The 19,171-nt window shown below is 44.4% G+C and overlaps 1 long non-coding RNA gene across 1 annotated transcript; it reads left to right on the top strand.

Moving 5' to 3' along the window:
* The first annotated feature begins 5,267 nt into the window (after nucleotides 1–5,267).
* On the top strand, nucleotides 5,268–18,260 carry LOC139005431 (uncharacterized). The gene is made up of 4 exons (XR_011470676.1): nucleotides 5,268–5,387; nucleotides 6,152–6,221; nucleotides 12,961–13,109; nucleotides 18,181–18,260. It is a non-coding gene; the product is annotated as an uncharacterized lncRNA (long non-coding RNA).
* Nucleotides 18,261–19,171: the final 911 nt, after the last annotated feature.

Genomic DNA, 19,171 nt, shown 5'->3' with positions numbered 1-19,171 from the left:
AATTGAAGCAGTAATGAAAACACCCCCAACAAACAAAAGCCCTGGAACAGGTGGCTTGACAGGTGATTTTTACCAAACATTCAGAGAAGAGCTAACACCTATCCTTCTCAAACAATTCCAAAAAACTCAAGAGGAGGGAAGACTCCCAAGATCATTTTTATGGGGCCAACATTATTCTAATTCCAAAACCAGATAGACACTATAAGAGTAAGAAAATTATAGGTCAATATCCTTGATGGACATAAATGCTAAAATCCTCAACAAAACTTTAGCAAACCGAATCCAGCAATACATAATAAATATCCTACACCATGAGCAAGTGGGATTTATTCTGGGAATGCAAGGTTGGCATAATATCTGCGAATCAATAAATGTGATATACCACATGAACAAAATAAAGGATAAAAACCACATGATCATATCAAGTGATGCAGAAAAAGCATTCGATAAAATTCACCACACATTTATGAAAAAAATTCTCAGCAAAGTGGGAATATAGGGAACATACCTCAATATAATAAAGGCCATATATGACAAACCCATAGCCAACATCATACTCAATGGGTAAAACCTACAAGTGTTCCCCTTGAGATCAGGAACATGACAGGAACATCTGCTTTCACCACTCTTATTAAACATAGTACTGGAAGTCCTAGCCATAGCAATCTGAAAAGAAGAAGAAATAAAAGGCATCCAAATTGGAAAGGAAGAAGTAAAACTGTCATTATTTGCAGATGATATTATACTGTATATAAAGAACCCTAAAGATTCCATTGAAAAACTATTAGAACTGATAAATGAATTCAGTAAAGTAGCATGATTCAAAACAAATATCCAGAAATCAGCTGCATTTTCATACACCAACTAGAGGCCCAGCACGCGATTGAAATAGTGCGAGGAGGTGCCCCACCTCCCTCCATGTGAGGAGGCACCCCACTGCATTGTGTCTGCTCAGAAGACATGGAGGCTATGTTTATGTTGTGTCTCCACTCTGGCCTGTCCCCAGCCCCAGCCTCTCCATGTGTTGTGTCTCCACTCTGGCCCGCCCCCAGCCCCAGCCTTCCATCGGCTGCTGGGGTGGGGGTGGCACGCAGTCCCCTCCCACCCATCTTCATGCACAGCTCCTCCTGAGTGGTTGTGATGCTCAGCTAATTAGCATATTCCTTATCCTATATAATAAAAGGCTAATATGCAAATTGTCCCCTCTACCAGGAGTTCGACCAGGAGGTGGGGCCAGCTGGCCAACTGCCAGGAGCCTCTCCCCCTGGCCAGTCCCGCCCCCCATCACCCTGCTACCCTGACTGGGGGCGGGGCCAGCCCGCCAACCACCCATGGCCCCTCCCATCAGCCAGTCTGGCCCCAATCGGGGTGGGTCAGCCATACTCCACCTGTGCACAAATTTGTGCACCAGGCCTCTAGTTTATATATATAGATAATGAACAATCAGAAAGGGAAACCAAGAAAAAAATCCCATTCACAATTGCTTAAAAAACCCCACACATCTAGAAATAAATTTAACCAAGGATGTAAAGGATCTGTACTCAGAAAACTGTAAGACACTGAAGAAAGAAATCAAAGAAGATACAGATAAGTGGAAGCATATATTGTGTTCATGGATAGGAATAAATATAATTAAAACGTCCATACTACCCAAAGAAACTTACAGACCGAAAGCAATTCTTTACAAGATACCAATGGCATATTTCACAGAACTAGAACAAATATTCCAAAAATGTATATGGAACCACAAAAGATTCCTAATAGTAACAACGATCTTGAGAAAGAAGAATAAAGTTGGAGGAATTATGCTACCTAATATCAAACTATACTACAAGGCCATAGTAATCAAAATATCATGGCACTGGCATAAAAACAGACATAGAGATCAATGGAACAGAATAAAGAGCCCAGAAATAAACCCATGCCTTTATAGTCAATTAATATTTGACAAAGAAGGTAAAAATAGACAATGGGCTAAACATAGTCTATTCAATAAATGGTTTTGGGAAAATTAGACAGATACATGCAAAAAAATAAAACTAGACCTCCTTCTTACACCACACACAAGAATAAACTCAAAATGGGTTAAATATTTAAATGTTAGACTTGAAACCATAAAAATACTAGAAGAAAACATAGGCAGTAAAATTTCAGACATTTCCTATAGTAATATTTTCTCTGATATATCCTCCTTGGGCAAAAGAAACTAAAGAAAAAAACAACAACAAATGGAACTACATCAAACTAAAATGTTTTTGCACAGCAAAGGAAATCATCAACAAAGTGAAAAGTCAACCCACTGAATAGGAGGACATATTTGCCAATGATACATCTGATAAGGGGTTAATATCCAAAATTTATAAGGAACTTACAAAACTCAACATAAAAACCCCCAAACAATCCAATTAAAAAATGGGCAAAGGACCTGAATAAACACTTCTCCAAAGAGAACATACAGATGGCCAATAGACATGTGAAAAGATGCTCAATGTCACTAATCATGAGAGAAATGCAAATTGAAATCACAATGAGAGATATCACTTCACACCTGTCAGAATGCTATCATCAATAAATCAACAAACAACAAATGTTGGCAAGGATGTGGAGAAAAGGGAACCATTGTGCACTGTTGGTGGGAATACACATTGGTGCAGCCTCTGTGGAAAGTAGTATGGAGTTACCTCAAAAATTAAAATTGAGCTGCCTTACAATGTAGTGATTCCACTTCTGGGAATTTATCTGAAGAAACCTGAAATACTAATTCAAAAGAATATATATATGTACCCCTATGTTCCTTGCAGCATTATTTACAATTGCCAAGATTTGGAAGCAGCCCAAGTGTCTATCAGTAGATGAGGGATAAAGCAGGTATGGTACATTTACACAATGGAATATTACTTGGCCTTAAAAAAGAAGAAAGTTGTTAACTTTTGGGGCAACATGGATGGACCTGGAGAACATTATGCTAAGTGAAATAAGCCAGCCAGAGAAAAAAAAGTGCTATATGATTTTACTCATGTGAAATCTAAGGAACAAACTGAACTAACAAGCAAAATAGAGACAAACTCATAGATAGAGAGCAGGCTGACAGCTCTGGGATGGAGAGCAGGCATGGGAGGTGGAGAGATTCTGCAAAAAAGGAAAAAACAGACAATGCTCACGGACATGGAAAATAGCGTGGTGGTTGTGGGGGGGAGGCAAAGGTGTGAGTGGAGATGGAAAAGGGTATAGATGGGATAAGTGGTAATGGAAAAATATAAAATAAAATTAAGTTAAAAAGAGAAAAACAAAGAAAAGATTTTGTAGCTCAGACTTGGCTTGTTCAGAATTTTAAAACAATGGGGCATTGTGATTCAAATGAGGGCAAAGGGGCTTGCCTGTGGATTCCTGTGTCTCACTTTCTATTAGCATCATCTTGTTTTTGTTTTAGTAAGAGTTTGGTGGAAGAACAATGACATACTTTGTAGGTCCCTGTGGAAAATGAAAATACTGGGGGCCCTTCCTCAGAAATTGTTAAGAACATCACATGAGGGGCCCTTCTGAACTCAGGCCCTGAGTGATTGCAGGGGTCGCACAACCATGAGGTCAGTCCTGGTTTGGGCTAGATTTGCTTACTTATTTCAAGGTTGGAAGTTCTGAAAATATTTAAACTCCGGATGGAAGATCCCGTGGTTAAAAAGAGGACAGTGATTTTAGCTAAAGGGCCAGATCTGGGCACCTCGGCGAATGTGCATTTTTACCGATCTGATCATTAATTGAGCATTCCCAGCATCTCTCAGCCTTTTCAGTGACTCATCCGAAAGGCTACTGCCACTGTGTAGTTCACATTATCGTAATTGGCTGGTGCTTCTCAAGTCAAAACCCTGCACCAACCTGGGTCTTTTCAAAAACAGTGCTAGTGACTATGGATCTGGGTAGATGGGCTCAGCATACAATAACTCCCTCTTTTCCTGGCTTGTAAAGATTAACCTCTTCTATCAGGGGATCCAGTCTAATTGGGTAATTATGAGGAAAGCGATAGGACGGGAAAGTGGGAATTCAGGAGGGAACTTGTTTTTCCAGGCCCTGCGTTTGCAGCAGCTGCAGGAACGTGCCATGTGCCGTGTGAAGTAACAGCAGGGGAGCCAGGGGCCGAGCCTTTCACTACCCTGTGGGTTAGGCTTTCCAAGGGGATGGGTTCTGCCATGAGGCGAAGCAGATATTCATAAGGGATTTCTGGGCTCCTGCATCCAAACGTGGACCTCTAATCTGCTCTGGATCAAGGTGCTCAAAAACCTCTTTCCACAGTGCAAGCTCATTGGACCTCTGCTTCCAGGCCCTGCACCCACTCCTGCCCCCAAACGGAAGCTCCTCCAGGTCTGCAGAGTGCCCAGTGTCTTCCCTCCAAGAAAGGAGGACTTTGTCCATCAGCAGCGAGAGTGAGGTCTGGAACCTGAGGATGACCAGGGGAGGGCGGATGGTGCCTGTACTTCCCGGCCAGTGGGGGGGCAAGTGTCCTTTACCCTTGAAAACAGCAGTAGTCGTATTTAACAAGTTTACCCCTTTTCACTTTCAACATCTTTTTGGTTCCTGGCAGCGAGGATCCATGTCACTGTCTGCAGAACTGAGGGGAGAGGCAGGAGGGAGGGAAAGTGGGGGGTCTGATAGGGGCCTCTGCTTGTGCTCCGTGGGGCCATGGATCGGGGGAGCCTGAGGCTGCATGGTGGACTTTAGCCAAATGCATGACCTAGCTTAAGAGCCTTCTCCTTAAGGGAGGAGGGGGGAGTCTTCCGTGTTTACCCAGAAGTTATGCCATGTGGATGGGGAGAATAGAGTCATTGCTACTTAACCCATGCCATAGGTTACCCTGGTGTTTGTGTGTCTTTGTGTTTACTCTCTTCTTCCCAAAGCAAATGGTTTTGAGACAACCTTTGCTGAGATACACATTTCATTGAGGGCTGGTTAATCATTAGGTTGAGAGCAAGAGTGTCAACACAGGTACAGATTACATATTTGTTTCTAATTGTAGTAGAGAAACCTTCATTAATTAATAACTTTCTGGTGAGGGGAGATGAATCAGGTCACCTTCCACTCCTTTTTAAGACTAGCTTTGACTTCTTCCGGATAACCTGTCAGTGGTTTTTGCCTTTGAAGACTTTCCTTATTGTCATAACGGGCCTTCTCTATGACGTTGGGCAAGTGTCTCCCTTTCTCGAGGCTTCCGCTGTCCCATCTACAAGTGGAGGACCCTTTGTCTTCACAGCCTCCTCCCTGCCTGGAGCGCAGAACCCTGGGTGGTCTACCTGCAGCGGAAGCAATCTGAGAAGCTCCCACAGGTCCTGTCCTCAGACACTGAGTGAATTTCTCCGCCTGCATGGTGCCCTCTCTGTGCTGACCCCAGCCCGGTGGTAAGTTTTCTAGGCAAAGCTGGTGGGCTTTCTCAGTGGGAACAGGGCTTCCCCCAACAGTCACAAATTGGCAGTGACAACTTGTTTTCACTAAGGTCTGTCCTGTCTATGTCACAGAAACAGTAATAAGTCTCCACTATATACTGAGGGGTGAGAGGATGCACTGAGAGGCCAACATACAGTAGCCCATTTAATCCTTATCACAATCCCTTCAGAAATGCATTATTTCCATTTTATAGGGAGGAGTATTGAAGTTCAGAGAAGTTAGATAACTTGCCCAAGACCGCACAGCTAGTAAGCAGCAGAGCTGGAATTTTACCCAAGGCACTTGACTCTGAAGCCGATACTCTTAGCCACTTCACTTGTATCCTTCGGTTAAATGCTTAAATGCATGCTTAAAGATCCGTTAAAATTAGGAATGCCCCCTTCTCAGAGCCACATTCTTCTTTGATTTTTCTTATCATTGTGAGACCAGATGTGAAATGCCAGAGATGGCCAACATGGTTTATAAGCTTCCTTTACTCCTATAAAATGCAGTGTCAAGTAATATCTGGGGTTACCCACATTGCTCATGGTCCCATTGAAAATAGGCCTCAGTCTTCCTGATGGGCCAGGACCCAGCATAGGTTTGCCCACTCACTTTTTGGGGTACTTGGCTGAGCTGTGCCTAGGCTCTGCCTGCAACAACCAGGGCAGTAGGCCAGGCTGGAGAAGGGGTCGGAGGGCAAGGGAGCAGATCTTGTTCTTTCTGTGGCTTTTCTCAGGGAGACATGGTGGACCAGTAATGACATCGGCTCACAGCCCTCCAACCTCATTTGAGACACTGAGGAGCAAGTACGTATTTTTTACTCTATTATTTTACAGAAACATTAGAAGGCAATAAAACATGGTTTTAGACTTTTCAAGCAATTTGCAAACATCCCTTCCCTCACCACCTTCTGGGCAAGGACACCCAGGTCCAGTCAGTCACTTTCCGTGAACAATAGATGACAGCCACGGCCATGGCCCATCCCATTGCCACATGGTGATGTCAGAGGGTCTAGAGTCCTGGAGGGCCACCCCCAGGGTCTCCCAGTAAACAGCCCACCTCCTTACCCTGGGGCAGTGTTTTTGGCTACAGAGTGTACTCCCACCCACCCTGTTAGCTTGGGCCTTTGCGAATGCCATCTTCCCTTGGAAGGAGCAGAAGCTGAGGCCCAGGGCGGTGATGACCGAGGGCCCAGCCAGGTGGAGCCAGCAGCTGCAGCAAAACCAGGTGTCTTGGCATTGATTCTGGGATTCCTTCCACTGACCACCTCTCATGTGTGGAGAACTCAGTGGTCAGATAAAGCATTTTGTTTCTGGATTTTCTTCTATTCTGCCGAAGCCTTCTGAATCATGTTCAGATTTGCCTCCTCCCAGCTTGGAATTTGCACCTAGAAAGTTTCAATGTAAAGCTGCTACCTCTAGCAAGAACAGAAAGTCCCAGTTGGGCTTGTGAAGAATGAAATCAGCTCCAAGCCCCGATCTTTCTGAAAAGTTGTTATTAAATTCTGTGCATGGTCCTAACCTGGATTTAAAGATTTGCAAGAAGACAAATTCCAAACAGATGCCCATTAGGGCCCTGACAGCGCAGCTTAAAGATAACATTTACATTCTGCCTGGGTTTGTAGTTCTCTGTTCCCCGCTCAACCCCTCTCCTGCCTCCAGCGGGATCAATACCTCGGTTGAGGTTACGTGGAGGTGGCCACATTCTTTTAAGCTGTTTGCTCAGCGCTTGGTTTGCTTTGCTAACACGCCAGGCACTTCTTCCAACAGGCCTGTTTGCCCAGTATTAGGGCTGTTTGCCGAAACACCTACCCAATCCGAGGGGGCTCAGCTTTCCAAACAGTTGGTCCCCGCATCTGTCAATCAATAACACCATTCAGGTTCCTGATAGGGACAGCAAATGTGGCCAAGTCCAATATTTGCCCAAACATGGCCTCCTCCCCCTGCACCTGACTCTCCCTGAGCTTGACAAGGGCGGACGTTCGCCAAGCGCACAGGCTGCCGGGAAGAGACGATGCTGCGAACCAGGAGCTGATTCCAAGAAAGAAGAGCACACACACGAGCAAACACAACGCTCCTCTGTGGGAGGTAATCTGGTGAAACGCACAGCCATCACCTGTCCATCCAGCCCCGGTGTGATTAGAAGTGGCAGGCACAGGTTCCTGGTTCCCCAGCACTGGCGAAGGAAACTGGGTTTCATCTTGTGAAGCCGGAGCTGGGACCAGGAGTTGGCTTAGAGTCCTAGGAGATCAAGGGACATTAGGATATTATCAAGCCCAGGATATCAATTCCCGAGAAGGACAAAATGATAGCAAGAGAAAATCTACCAAGAGGAGGGTGACATTTAATGGTACAGGCTTTTTGAGTTTTGGAACTTGATAGAGGTATTGGTTCACAACGTTGTGAATGCACTAAATGCCACTGAATTGTTTGCTTTAAAATGGTTAATTTTATGTTAGATGAATTTCACCTCAGCTAGAAAAAAAAAAAGGGCGAATCTCAATGAGCCTAGGACATTTACATTTGAGAAACTCTAATGCCTAACTCAGGCTTTGGCTCAGAGTAAATGCTTAATAAATGTTTATTGAAAGAACAACCTAACATTTGCACAGTCAACAAAGCTCTTTGTTACACATTAGCTCATTTCATCCTTAAAGAGCCTTATGAGGTGGGCAAGGGGAAGCATTCTTCCCTTGAAAAGGGGAAACTGAGGCAAGTATGGCTTGCATACTATCCCACACAGTAGTAGTGCTGGGATTTGAACCCAAAAATATCTAGTTCCCAAATTTGTGCATGTAAAAAATTACACTAGTGTTTTGTCTACCTCATGGCTTCCAGGAAAGAAGAGAAATAGGTTCTTATAAATAACCCCTCCCCCCACTTCTTTTTGAGTATTTATTACTAAAAATATGTTAAAACTGGCAAAGCCACCCTTTCTCCCCTACAGTTCCTAGCACAATGCTTGATAAATATTTGCTGACTCATTCAGCTGCAGAGACCAATCTCTGGTTGCTGTGGCGACTGTCCAGAGCAAAGCTCAGGCAGATCAGGGCATCAGTGAAGCCAAGGACTCTGGGTTAAGTGTCTAGGAGGAGGAGCTGGGTCTGAGGCGATGACTCCCAGAAGCCTTTGCTCTGGGCAAGGTGTCTGCTACACACCAATGGCACAGGAGTCTGGTGGTGGTGGGGCCATCTTGCCACTGTCACTTTTTATTATTATTTTTATTTATTGATTAAGGTATTACATATGTGTCCTTATGCCCCCATTGCCTCCCCCCCCCCCCCCCCCCCCCCCCGCACTCATGCTCTCACCCCCCTGTTGTCTTTGTCCATTGGTTAGGCTCATATGCATGCATACAGGTCCTTTGGTTGATCTCTCCCCCTTACCCCCACCCTTCCCTACTTTCCCTCTGAGGTTTCACTGTCTGATTGATGCTTCTCTGTCTCTGGATCTGTTTTTGTTCATCAGTTTATGTTGTTCATTATATTCCACAAATGAGTGAGATCATGTGATACTTGTCTCTCTGACTGGTTTATTTCACTTAGCATAATGCTCTCCAGTTCCATCCATACTGTTGCAAATGGTAAGAATTCCTTCTTTTTTACAGCAGCATAGTATTCCATTGTGTAGATGTACCACAGTTTTTTAATCTACTCATCTGCTGATGGGCACTTAGGCTGTTTCCAAATCTTAGCTATGGTGAATTGTGCTGCTATGAACATAGGGGTGCATATGTCCTTTCTGATTGGTGTTTCTGGTTTCTTGGGATATATTCCTAGAAGTGGGATCACTGAGTCAATGGGAGTTCCACTTTTAGTTTTTTGAGGAAACTCCATACTGTTCTCCACAGTGGCTGCACCAGTCTGCATTGCCATCAGCAGTGCAAAAGGGTTCCTTTTTTCTCTACATCCTGGCCAGCACTTGCCACTGTAACTTTTTAGTCTAAAGTGGTGGTGATGTGGCCTTTTGTTAAAAAATTATTAAGAATTTTAAGAAGGCAGAGAATTAAGCCAGCGCACCTCTGAGGACAGGGCCTGAGGGTGGCTTGCCATGCAGTGGCCCCAGGGCTGGCATTGCCTGGCCTCCTGATGGACAGCTCTGTGGGATCTATGTGTGGAGCCAGGAAGCCAAGGGCAGGAGGAGTGGAAGGTTAGCTCCTCCCCAGGGCATCATCCACTCCCTTGGGGAGCACTCCAGTCCTCCAGCTCCTTTACCCCATGGGGTAGACAGACCTGGCTCCAGACCAGCTGGGTTTCCATCCTGGTTCTGCCATCAAGAGGCTGTTAACTTGAGACGGGGTCATTTAACTCTTGGGGGCCTCAATTTCTCAGTTATAAAATGGTACCAATACTTTTCCCAGTTGATTACTGAGTGCCAGATACACGGTTCCCGTCTTCCCGGATTCCAGCACCTCTCATACCAGGCTAAGCTAGACTGAGTTCCCTCCCTACTCCACAAATGATATGAGCTGTCTTACAAAGATGTATAAGAAAGAAAAAAACACAAGTGGCTTGAAAACCGAACCACTTTCAGAGGCTAAGCAGAGATTACCTTAGATATGAAAGAGACAGGCTACATACAGGGCAGTTCTTAGGGAGTGGTGGGGATTATGGTAAACTGGAGGTTTTGTGCCCTACCTGAAACCACCTAAAGTCAAAATTTAAACTTGCAGAAGGATTGTGTAAGTTAATGAGGCTGCGAGAATTCATTTTGAAATCTTTGAAACAATATGAGGAAAGTTGGAACAGGGAAGGTATGCATGAAGTTGATAAGGGGAGAAATCGAAATGCCGTAAGATTCTACACGGTGAGCTATAAATTTGTCTCTGAACTTCTTGGAGCCAATGCAATAAAGGCAACATAATCAATTACATGCTTCTCATTGTCTGTGAAGAAAAACATATAGCGTTTCCTGTTAGCCAGCTCAGAAAGACACCTCAAGGCATCGTTTAATAGTAGAGTACCTTGACTTGTGTACTAGAGGTGGCGCAACGGGCACCGTCCTCTGGTGCAGGCAATAAACAGGTGCAGAGGAGTTTAAAAAAACAATGCATTTGACTGAAAGCAGGTCTGCTCGTAGTGCCACTGTACATTGACAATCGTAAACAATGTCAGCGATAAGATACTTCTTCATGAAAAATCTTTTCGTGGCTTAAAGTATAAACAATTACCTTATTGCAGAATATGTAGGAGTATAAGTAAATAAGTTTCACATTCAGACAATTTTATCAATTATCCTTTAATAAACATTTTATTATACATGGAAGTTTGGGTACAGTCAGAGCTTCCAAGCTCTGGGGCATCACGTATTTTTGTGTTTAAACAGTAGATTTGAAATGAACAATGATAGTGCAGTGGTTGTAAAGATGAAAACAATGCAACTTGAGTTCTTTCAGTCATTCTAGGTAACCGCTGGAGTTTATTTTTGTTTAAAATTTAAAGTGGTAAAATTGTGTGAACTGTCAGGTGTGTTATCCTTTTTAGTAAGTGTATAGTTTAATTCATGCTTGACTTACTTTACTAAATTTTAATATTTTTTAAAATTAAAAATTGTTTTTTAGTTCTTTTAAAATGACAGAACAAAATCCAGAAAACAGACTTATCAAAAAAAATTATACCTTTTGTGAGAAAGAAGAACAAAGTTGGAGGGATCACAATACCAGATATCAAGTTATTCTACAAAGTCACTATAGCCAAAACAGCCTGGTACTGGCACAGACCAGGCTAACAGATCAATGGAGCAGAACAGAGACCCCAGAAATCAACCCAGGCCATTACATTCAATTTAATATTTGACAAAGGAGGCAAGAACATACAATGGAGTAAAGACAGTCTCTTCACCAAATGGTGTTGTGATAATTGGACAGATACATGCAAAAAAATGAAACTAGACCACCAACTTACACCATACACAAAAATAAACTCAAAATGGATAAAGGACTTAAACGTGAGATGTGAAACCATAAAAATCTTAGAAGAAACCATAGGCAGCAAAATCTCAGACATCTCTCGTAATAGTATATGTTTGCAGATACATCTCATAGGTTAGCGGTCGGCAAACTCATTAGTCAACAGAGCCAAATATCAACAGTACAACGATTGAAATTTCTTTTGAGAGCCAAATTTTTTAAAGTTAAACTATATAGGTAGGTACATTGTTATTAATTAGGGTACTCCTAAGGCTTAGGAAGAGCCACACTCAAGGGGCCAAAGAGCCGCATGTGGCTCACGAGCCGCAGTTTGCCGACCACGGTCATAGGTTAAAGGAAACAAGGGAGAAAGTAAATAAATGAGACTATATCAAAACAAAAAGCTTCTGCACAGCAAAAGAAACCATCAACAACATGAAAAGGGAGTTCACTGTATGGGAGAACATTTTTGTCAATAATACATCTGATAAAGGGTTAATATTCAAAATATATAAGGAACTCATACAACTTAATAAAAGGAAGACAAACAATCCAATTAAAAAATGGGCAAAAGACATAAATAGACACTCTTCCAAAGTGGACATACAGATGGCCAAGAGACATATGAAAAAATGTTCAAAGTCATTGATCATCAGAGAGATGCAAATTAAAACAACAATGAGATATTATCTCACACTTGTCAGAATGGCTACCATCAACAAAATTAACATATGACAAGTGCTGATGAGGATGTGGAAAAAAGTGAACCCTATACACTGCTGGTGGGAATGCAGACTGATGCAGCCATTATGGAAAACAGTGTGGAGTTTCCTAAAAAAATTAAATATGGAACTGCCATTTGACCCAGTGATCCCACTTCTAGGAATATATTCTAAAAAACCCAAAACATCAATCAGAAAGAATGTATGCACCCCTATGTTCATAGCAGCACAATTTACAATAGCTAAGATCTGGAAACAGCCCAAGTGCCCATCAGTAGAGGAGTGGATAAAAAAGCTGTGGTATATTTATACCATGGAATACTATGCAGCAGTAAAAAAGAAGGATCTCAGATCCTTTGAGACAGCATGGAGGGACCTGGAGAGTATTATTCTAAGCGAAATAAGTCAGTCAGAGAGACAAGTATCACATGATCTCACTCATATGTGGAATCTAATGAGCAAAATAAACTGATGAACAAAATAGATCCAGAGACATGGAAGCATAGAACAGACTATTAAATCTCAGAGGGAAGGTGGGGGGTGAGTGGTGGGTGGGAGGTGATCAACCAAAGAACTTGCATGCATACATGCATAACCCATGAACACAGACAATAGGGTGGTGGAGGCCTGGGGCGGGAGGCAGGGGCAGTTTATAAGGAGTCAATGGGGAAAAAAAGGGGATATGTATAATACTTTCAACAATAAAGATTTAAAAAAATGCAACTAACAAATTATACCTTTTGTTGACATGTTGGACTTATTAAAATCCTCTTATTAGTTACTGGATAACTATTTACATAAATTATTATTATACTAGACTGTAACCAAAGGATCAAAGTTCAAACTGATAGGAGTGTATAAATCAGGGTATCTTTTTGTCCTGTGGGAAGTTTGAGTAACTTGCAATGTCTTGCAGTATTGTGAAACCGGCAACTGGTTCATAATTGTTCTGAAGCTGTAGAAAAATGCAAGTGGGGCACCTGTACCAATATGAAACCATACAAATTCAGTGGAGCTCAAACAAAGAAAAATGAAAAGAAAAAAAGAAGAGGCAATCAAAACAAGGTCTGGATGTATTTAAAATATGTAATGCATTCGAAATCATGTGTAGTTAACGAAAATTCTGAAGAAATACCAACTAGCATATCTAGTGCATCTATGTTATTGTTATTCATTGCATTTCATGACTTTTATAAAGTAATTTTGTCGTATGGAAGAGGACTAAGTTTAAAAATGACCTGCCTGGTTGTCAAGTGCTCTGGTTATATTGCTGATTTGCTCTCTCTGGCTGGGCTACGTGGGCTGGGCAGGGGGTGGCTAGGTTGGGGGGCTCTTTCAAGGACCAAAGTGTGGCCAAGTCAGTTACATCACACCCCCTTTCCTGACTGGCTCCTGCTCCCTTGAAAAGGGGCCTCTACTTGGGTTATTATGTTGCAAGGAGCTGCCACCCATTTAGGCTGGCTCAAGTCAGCGGGGTTCAGCTGTTCATCATCTGTCCACAGCCCTGTCTCGTTCTGTCCTCAGGCACGGAGGCTGGCAGGGAGACTTGGGGAATGTCACCCAAGGTTGCCCCAGGTCAAAGCAGCCCTCCGTCTGCTTCTAGACACTTGTTTTTAGAGTGGGGTCATCTAAAAGAGGCACATAGCTACAAAGTTTCTCCAAAGGCCCTCTGGGAAATTCTTATTAATTCTTATCAACACAGTCAACAAACATGTATTAAGCGGCCTCTTTAGGGCCAGGCCTTGTGCGGGGCACTACCAGTAAGAAACAAAGACAAGACGCAGTGCCTGCCCTCACCATGAGCATGCTGGAAGCAGAAGCAGCTCCAAGAGAGAGGCAGGTACAGTCTTTAGGGGAGGTTGAGGAAGGGTGGGAGAATTTTTCCCTAGGGGTTCTGTGAAGGGCTGGGAGCCTTGTAGAATCTGAGGTGGCTGAGAGAGAAGTCTTCTGAAGGCAGTGTTTCCTGATCATACACTGTGTTTGTATCCAAGAGCCACCACTTACCACATCCCCCTGCCTTCTGGGACTCAGCTCCCTCCTCTGAGAAATTGGGTGGAGGGCAGGAGTCCAACCTTCTGGCTGGATGTGGTGAGGACAAAGTGAGGTGTTGTAAAGCTCCAGCCCCTCCCCACAGGAAGTGCTTAATAAATGCCGGTGGATGTCAGGCTCCCAGGCCTCCCCGAGACTCCCCTTCAGATGGGTATCCAGGCTGACGCACAGCAGGATCAAGGGCTTCATTGGCACCTTCACTCAGGGAAGGCCTTTCTGCAGGCGCCGAGCTAACTTGGGGCATGTGGTTCTCTGATGAGTGAACCAAACCAAACTAGGACTGTCTAGAGGAGCAGATGAATACCATGGCCGTGGTACAGCCTCCCGCAAATAGAAATGGTCTCAGCGGAGCTTTGAGAAAAGCTGGATAGCTCTTGTAAGATATATATCGTCATTTTTGTTGCTAATAATAATAATGACAATAATTCCTGGGCTTCTGCCCTGAGATCATAGTCTGTCTGTAGGCAACTCTCATCACCCACCCAAGGACTGGCCTAGCACCAGAATAATACTTTCAGCATCCCCTACCCTCAGAGCTTATTAGGATTGTGCCCAGGACCTCCTGACTCATCTCTAGATTTGGCACCTGTACAAGAGCCTGTTAATGTGCCAAGTCACATATTTTTCAGCTGCTTTCGATATATCAGCTAATTTAATCTTACAGCAGCCCCGTGAGGCAGGTCACCTTATCTCCACTTTACTGTGCCTCAGAGAAGGTAAGTGCTTGTCCAGTTCACGTTCACACAGCTTTCAAAAGCCAGAGTTGGGATTTGAATCTGAGTCTGCCAGAGGCCCGAGCCCAAGCTTCCAAGTCCAGCCTCTTTGTTAAACAGTTCAATTTCTGGGAGTTACAGACCAAGATGGCCACCCTGAAACAGGCTTCTAAGAAAAGGAAAGAACTTAAAATAAAGGTCTTGACTTAATGACTTACACTCAGTCACCACCAAGTCAGAATTTGTATAAGTCTGGTCAGTCCTGGGCAGAAGTTGCGTGGAGCCTTCTCAAGGTGACAAGAAGTTGTTGAATTAATAAATTGCATTAAGATAATTGCAAGGGAAACAATCTAAAGGGGACAATGCGCTATTTGGAAGTATTTTTCAAGTACTTTGGAATATGCCCCTTTTCACACAAATAGTTGATAGTTTAACCTCAAATTGTCCTTCTTTGTTCATCAATGTAAGTCCCCCAAAGGCTCACTGTCCAACACTTTATTATCCTGGATTGAGTAATATATTTTAAAGTAATAAAACAACATTATCTTAAAATTATTTTTTAATGTGGACTTTCCAGCCATTGACTGCCCTATCTGATAGATCTGAATTAGTGAGTTTTAATTGTGTGTAAAGAGCAATAAAATAATCATTACTAAGATGATGGGATGCTTCATTCATGGCAGACACTGAGATGGGTTTGGCACATGCATTGTCCCATGCAGCCTCACAAAAATCCTGAGATGAGAACACCATATACTCCCACTTCATAGATATAGGACTCATGTTCTAGAGGTTAAACTTGCCCAGAGTCTCTGGGTGAATGAGTGGTGAAGCCAGGAGTCAAGCTCAGGTTTGTCATCTTTTTGAATATGGTCAAGGTGCCAGCTTCAATGGTGCTGAGTGAGGCTGAGTCTTTGAGCCTAGAAGACCTATGTTAATAAAAAATGGGAAGGGAAGAAATGTAAAAGAAAAGAGAAATCAAAATATGTCATGGAATACTTAGGACTCCTTGTTGTTTATCTGTTCAAGATTGACCACCCCTAAGTGCCAGGTGGGCACACAAAGGTGAGTGACAAGGGGTATGATGTTAATTTATGTGTCAGCTTGGCTAGGCTATGGTGACCAGTCACTCTGTCAAACACCATGTTATGTGTTGCTATAAAAGTGTTTGTTAGATGTAGTTAACATTTAAATCAGTAACTTCCAAATAAAGCAGATTTCCCTACATAATGTGGGTGAGTTTCATCCAACAGTTGAAGACCTTAAGGTCAAAAATCGAGATTCCAAAAGAAGAGGAAATTCTCCTCAATACTGCATCATAGAAACAGTCTGGGTTTCCAGCCTGCTGCTCTAGAATTTGAACTCAGGATTGCTACATCAACTCAAACCTCCAACCTGCCTAAAGATTTTGGACTTGCCAGCTTCATGATTGCATGAACCAATTCCTTAAAATCCGTCTCTTTCCCTCTTTCCCACTGCTCTCTGTCTCTGTACACACACACATACACACACACACACACGTGAGTATATGTATCTATAAATACACACATGTGTGAACATATGTATATATATGTGTCTATATACATATATGTGGGTATATATCTACACTAATAAAAGAGAAACATGGTAATTAGTGTACGACCACTACCCTTTTCATTGGCTAATCAGTGAGTATATGCAAATTAACTATCAGCCAAGATGGCGGCCGGCAGCCAGGCAGCTGGAAGCGAACATGAGGCTTGCTTGCTGCGGACTCCAACGTTCCCCGCCTCACTTGCCGGCCTCTGAGCTACAACTCTAAGCAACTATGTACTATGTTGAAAATAAGAAGATAAAACCCCAGAAACCGGCTTTCATTCAGCCGGGCTTTAGCAACATTGTATCGATGTTTTCAGCGGAGAGGCCTCAGAGCTAAAGCTGGCCCAGAATAAAAAAAAAAAAAGAAAACAAGGAGCGGTTGGAAGCTTCAGTCACTCGCTTCCGGAAAACAGCCCTCAGCCCCTCACCAGATTGGCCAGGCACCCCAGTGGGGACCCCCACCCTGATCCAGGACACCCTTCAGGGCAAACCAGCTGGCTCCCACCTGTGCACCAGGCCTCTATCCTATATAGTAAAAGGATAATATGCCTCCTGGCACCGGGATCAGCATGACAGGGGGCAGCGCCCAAACCCCCTGATCGCCCTGCGGCTCTGGGTGTTACAGGGGGCGGGGCCACAACCTCCCTATCTGCCCTGCTCTGTGCCTGATAGTGGGGAGCTCCCCAATCCCCTGATTGCTCTGCGGCTCTGTGTGTGACAGGGGGTGGCGCCCCAACCCCCCTCCACGGCCTTGCTCTGTGTGTGACAGGGTAGAGCCATAACCTCCCCATTGGCCCTGCCCTGAGTGTGACAGGGTGCAGTGCCCCAACCCCCTGATCCACCCTGCTCTGTGTGTGACAGGGGGCGGTGCCCCAACTCCCCTATCGCCCTACTCTGTGAGTGACAACGGGGAGCCCCTCAACCCCCTGATCGGCCCTGCTCTGTGCGTGACAGGGTACAGAGCCCCAACACCCCTGATGGGCCCTGCTCTGTGCGTGACAGGGGGTGGTGCCACAACCTCCCCATTGACCCTGCCTTGAGTGTGACAGGGGGCGGTGCCCCAACCCCCCAATCAGTCTACCCTGAGCGTGACTGAGGGTGGCATCGCAACCTCCCGATCCACCCTGCTCTGTGCATGACAGGGGGCGGTGCCCCAACCCCCCAATCAGCCCTGCTCTGAGCCCGACCAGGGGCTGCACCTAGGGATTGGGCCTGCCCTCTACCACTCGGAAGCAGGCCTAAGCCAGCAGGTCGTTATCTCCTGAGGGGTTCCAGACTGCAAGAGGGCACAGGCCGGGCTGGGGGACCCCCCCCCCCCCCCCGAGTGCACAAATTTTTGTGCACTGGGCCTCTAGTATGTATATATGTGTCTATTATCTATCTATCTATCTACCTATCTATCTATCATCTTTCCTATTGCCTACTAATTCTGTTTCTGTAGAGAACTCTAATACAGTGGTGATGTGATCCCTTCTCTCAGGAAGCTCACAGCTTAACATGTTACTGAAGGGTGATCAGTACAGAAGCAGACAATTATAGGAAGGGGCCTAGGGTTCTAAAATAGTAGGTAATTTTTTTTGTAAGTGGTGGCAATATTGGGCTACACATTAGGGACTACAAGAGGAAAGTCAAGAGTGAGAGAAAAGTGGGGGAGGGGATGCATCCTGGCCCCTTTACCTACCCCACTAAACCTGAAGTGTCTTTCCCTCTAAGGCTGATTTTGTTTTATTATTCCAAGCAAGTTTTAGCTCTAATGGGACCTCATGTCAAGGAAAAGCAAATCTTTTATTTTACAGATGGGGAACCATGCCTCTGAGAGCTTTTTATAGAAGTGGCGAAGGTACCAGCTCATGGTGCCTAGGACTGTTTTCCCAGGTAACAGCAGCTGTCCATACACACTTGGTTTCAGTGCACCTTTCTATGGTTGTCATACAATGAATTGCAGCCCCACATATCTGGAATTGTTACCAGATGTGACCTCCTTGAGAACAGACCAAAGAAACAAAATAAGACAAATGACTCTCAGGGATTTATCTGGAATGCACTCTGAGCCCATCTGGGCTCCAAGTCCACTCAATGCCATCTCCTGCAGTTGGCCTGGTCCAGCACCGGGCAGTGCTGTTTTCAGCCTGTCAGATGCACACCAGCAAGATCAGGTCCCGGCATGGTCCCAGCGAGGGACTCTCAGAAAGAGTAGAAGGGTTTGGAACCACAGAAGTGGAAATCAAAGAGGCCTCTAATTTTCTAGAAAATTCAATTCTCCAGAACATGCAGAGAATCAGTCTCTCCCCTGGAGTTCTTTTATCAGGTAGCATTGAGGGCACTATGCTCTTAGCTTTTATTTATTTTTTATTTTTTTTTTAAAATATATTTTATTGATTTTTTACAGAGAGAAAGGGAGAGAGATAGAGAGTTAGAAACATCGATGGAAGAGAAACATCGATCAGCTGCCTCCTGCACATCTCCTACTGGGGATATGCCCGCAACCCAGGTACATGCCCCTGACCGGAATCGAACCTGGGACCCTTCAGTCCGCAGGCCGACGCTCTATCCACTGAGCCAAACCGGTTTCGGCGTCTTAGCTTTTATTTAGATACTAGAGGCCCGGTACACAAAAATTTGTGCACTCGGGGTGGGGGGGGGGGGGTGGGGTGGGGGAGGAGGGGTCCCTCAGCCCAGCCTGTGCCCTCTTGCAGTCTGGGACCCCTTGGGAGATAACGACCTGCTGGCTTAGGCCTGCTCCCAGGTGGCAGAGGGCAGGCCCAATCCCTAGGTGCAGCCCCTGGT

This window comes from Myotis yumanensis, unplaced genomic scaffold (genome assembly GCF_028538775.1).
Source record: "Myotis yumanensis isolate MYYU_CA2020_CCGP unplaced genomic scaffold, mMyoYum1.0.hap1 SCAF_1, whole genome shotgun sequence".
NCBI lineage: Eukaryota > Metazoa > Chordata > Mammalia > Chiroptera > Vespertilionidae > Myotis > Myotis yumanensis.
This window is presented reverse-complemented; position numbering and strand designations above follow the sequence as displayed.